General features: G+C 36.0%; 1 protein-coding gene across 1 annotated transcript in view; it reads right to left on the minus strand.

The window, feature by feature from the left end:
- Positions 1-3,990, minus strand: part of LOC107741044 (insulin-like growth factor 1 receptor) — a 110,372-nt gene that overhangs the window by 91,590 nt on the left and 14,792 nt on the right. The gene's annotated exons all lie outside the window — the stretch shown is intronic.

Here is a 3,990-nt window from a genome sequence, read left to right on the forward strand (position 1 = left end):
CTCACTAAATGAGGACATAAATACATGAACAACATCTCCAGAACTGCTCTGAGAGTCACTTCATGAGCATTTGACCGTTTCATTTGAGTAAAACTATCCTCATATCTGATAGGCCTATATCATATACACACTGAAATGTAAAGGTATTCACGGCAACCCGTCAAAATAACAGTTCGATTTAACTTGAAGACATTGCAGCAGAAATATATTAGCCTACTATAGTAGAATGTACATAATAGGCTGCTGCTACTTCTACTACTACTAAAATTATTAAAACCTTATTTTTAAGGAATACAAATTTTAATGAATTGATGTTAAACTGTTTAAGTTTCATGATTTTAATTAATTCGACATGCTTTTTGATTAATAAAATTTTATTTTTATTAAATCCCCCCCAAAGCCGTAAACCTAGGGGAAACACTGCACACACATACAATTTTACATTTTCAATATATATTATTCTTAAAAAAGAATTTACAGCAAAGAATTCCTTAGATTTCTACTGGAACAATAACTTGAAACTCTACAGTTCTATATATTCAAGTTTTAATAGAAAATAATGACACTGGTGCAAAACTTTGCCCACTTAATTTTAAACTCAACCTCTCAGAAGACCTTAGCAACTGCATAACAACTACCTAGCAACCAACTTAGCATTGTGGCAGTGAGTTCTGCAGAATTTTTTATTTTTATTTTAAAGATATAGAAGAAAACATGTCACAATTTAATAAGCAAACCTGTTTCTGCGGTGCTCTTTCCTGTCAGCACTTTATGGCTTGGATACTATTAGCGCAGACTTTTTGACTTAACGTTTGCATGAAAAAGAAAAAAGGGAGAACCAATAACGCAGCAAATTAAAAACTGCCTAATACCTTGTGGTATTCAGAGCCAGGAAGAAATCTCCAATCCTGAGTCATAAGACATTGTAATCTATTCGGTTAAAGCACTTGACATTTCAGTGACATTTTCGCTTGGTCTCCACCCAACGGTGGTCAGCAGAGAGATGAAAGAAAGCATTCACCGGTCACCTGTGAAAGACCACTCCAAAATCTCTCTACTTCATCAAATCCTACAGCAGACATCCAACTTACTTCTACCACCGTCCCAAAGCACATCACGGCAAACCAGACAGCCAAAATTCCTTATTTGCATCTTCAAAGGACGCAAAAGACACGTTCCAGAGCTGCTATTCTGGTCTGGACATTTTTTCCACAAACGGTTCATAAGATCATATCTAACTTTTAACCCGTAAAACAAACAAACCAGCTATACAACAGAAAAGCTTGAAAATGCACTTACAGCATGTAGAGTGATCCAAAACTTAAGGATTATTTAGATGTCAGATTTAACATCCAAATTTATGCTTAATTTTTGATGTCTTTTACCTGATCCAGCTAATTTTGTGCTGCAAAAGAAAACACCCTCATCAAAAGGCATCATATTGCACTGACGCATCTGTTACTGCGATAAATATCCAATACGTGTGACATTTACAGCTTTGAGGTCAGTGACATGATCAAACTGTAGCTAACAAGGTATCGAAAAGGTCATGTTTGGGTTTGCTGGTTCCTGCTAAGTAATCACATGTTTGTGAAGAGCTTTGCATTGACATCTTTTCCCGGATCTCTTCCTGATGAGTATGTTTTAAAGTCTATTCATTCAATATTATTTATTCACCTTTATGCCGTTCAAAACCCATAAAACTTCAGTTTTTTGTGGAACACAAAAGGAAATTCTGAAGACTGTGACGATCACTCTTTCACATGCCGTTACAATGAACAAGGACAGAGCTTGTTTCAAAAATGACACAAAAGCAGAATAAAAAAGCTCATACGACTCATGCAAAATATTCAAAGTCTTCAGAAGCCAATTTTGTAGGAAACAGACTACAATTTAATTTGATAATCACAGCGAACAATTCACAAAGTCAATCATTATTTATTCACCTTTATGCCGTTCAAAACCCATAAAACTTCAGTTTTTTGTGGAAAACAAAAGGAAATTCTGAAGACTGTGACGATCACTCTTTCACATGCCGTTACAATGAACAAGGACAGAGCTTGTTTCAAAAATGACACAAAAGCAGAATAAAAAAGCTCATACGACTCATGCAAAATATTCAAAGTCTTCAGAAGCCAATTTTGTAGGAAACAGACTACAATTTAATTTGATAATCACAGCGAACAATTCACAAAGTCAGCCAATTGAACTGCTTCTTGAACCAATCATATAGATTACAGGTTCCGTTCAAAAGTTTGGGGTCAGTAAGATTTTTTTAATGTTTTTGAAAAAAGGCTCTTATGTTCACCAAGACTGCATTTATTTGATCAATAATGCAGTAAAACCTTTTGTAACATTAGAAATGTTTTTTCTCTCACCTTTGATCAAATTAATGCATTATTGAATAAAAGTATTTAACAAAAAAAAATCTGTATACTGTATACCATATACCTATAAATCTGTATACGCCAGTAAACAACTCCCTAGTGACCATACAGAACACCCTAGCAACCATTTTTGAAAAAGAGTTTTGCGCAGCATTTACTCACAATAGCATAAAGATAACTGTACCAGATCTGCTACATACTTGCAACACAACTCAACTTGAACTGTTAAGTAGTCTATCTGATGTGGGCTCTTTCCTGTGTGCATGTGTGCAGACATTTGCAGTAAGCTCTATCTACTCTAAATGTAGCTGAAATGCAAAGTACAAGGCTTGTGAACAACAAGTCCTGACTGGGTAATTAAAGAGCTGAGAAGAAAAAAGGCAAGGCAGACTGACTGGAAACCACTACCAGCCCTTGAAGAAACATCTGTGTTGAAGGAAAACAAGGTAATTATATGGAAAGAGGGAGGAACTGCTAAAGTATTTTCCCTTTAGAGAGAGGCGCTTTGTCTGCCACTGCAGCATCCTTCTGTCCAAAAAGACCACAATAGTGGAAGACCACAACCAGACCTCTCAATACACACGTTCTGCACGTATTTCACATTTGGCTTTCGGGATCTTTCTTTTACCTCGTTTTGCTCATCTTGGTGAAAAATGTTACATCTCTTTAACAAATTTGCTTGTTTTTTTTAATCCGGTTCACTACCGTTGACAGGAACTCAACATTTCAACACTTCCGAACACAAACTTTCCTGTAGACGAGGCCATTATCTTCAAAGTCAGAGCAATCCCCCTGCAACGACCAAACTCCATTTTTCATTGTGAACGTGAGGCAAAGGAAAAACCAAATATACACAAACACGCCCTACAGCACACTTGCTTTTTCTTCTTTACTGTAATACATGATATGCCAAGATATGAAGCCTACAGGTAGAGAATGAGTGCTGGATGACCCAGCTCTACTTAACCTATAACAACTAGAGAAATATCTGTGTTGACAGATACCTGGATTTAAGGATATCACTGACAGACAGACAAATGTGCAATTCAAAAGAAACTGGTGAAGAAATGTTTGATTTGTGCACAAAACATACTCTACATAAAAACATAGAGGTATTGCGAAATGCAGAAATTCAGAACTCAACATAAGTTGCATTCTCAGCATTACCACAAGAGGTGCCATAGAGGCATTTGGCGTAAACTGTCTTCATTTAAATTTCTCTTTCAGGAAAGCATTTCCCAACAGCATCATCAAACTATGTTCACAAGTTTGTTGTTACCAACAAAACTCAATGATTCAGCGCTTCCCGAAACCAACAAACATTCGCAAACAGCATCGCATAGCTTTGTGGTTGGAACTACAGTCTCAACCTATGGTAAGAAGCATATTTTCTTGTCGTTTACAACATGTGGATGTAAATAGATTAGCAAAATGAGCAAAATAAGCGAGTTAATAAGCATTACTTATTTACTAATAAGCATCTATGTTTTTCATTGAATTGGACTGTAATCTGGTTACGTAACTCCCGTTACTTGCAATGCGTTACCCCAAACACTGTGTGTGTGTGTGTGTATATATATATATATATATATATATATATACG

Source organism: Sinocyclocheilus rhinocerous, unplaced genomic scaffold (genome assembly GCF_001515625.1).
Source record: "Sinocyclocheilus rhinocerous isolate Xijiao unplaced genomic scaffold, SAMN03320098_v1.1 scaffold2808, whole genome shotgun sequence".
Classification (NCBI taxonomy): domain Eukaryota; kingdom Metazoa; phylum Chordata; class Actinopteri; order Cypriniformes; family Cyprinidae; genus Sinocyclocheilus; species Sinocyclocheilus rhinocerous.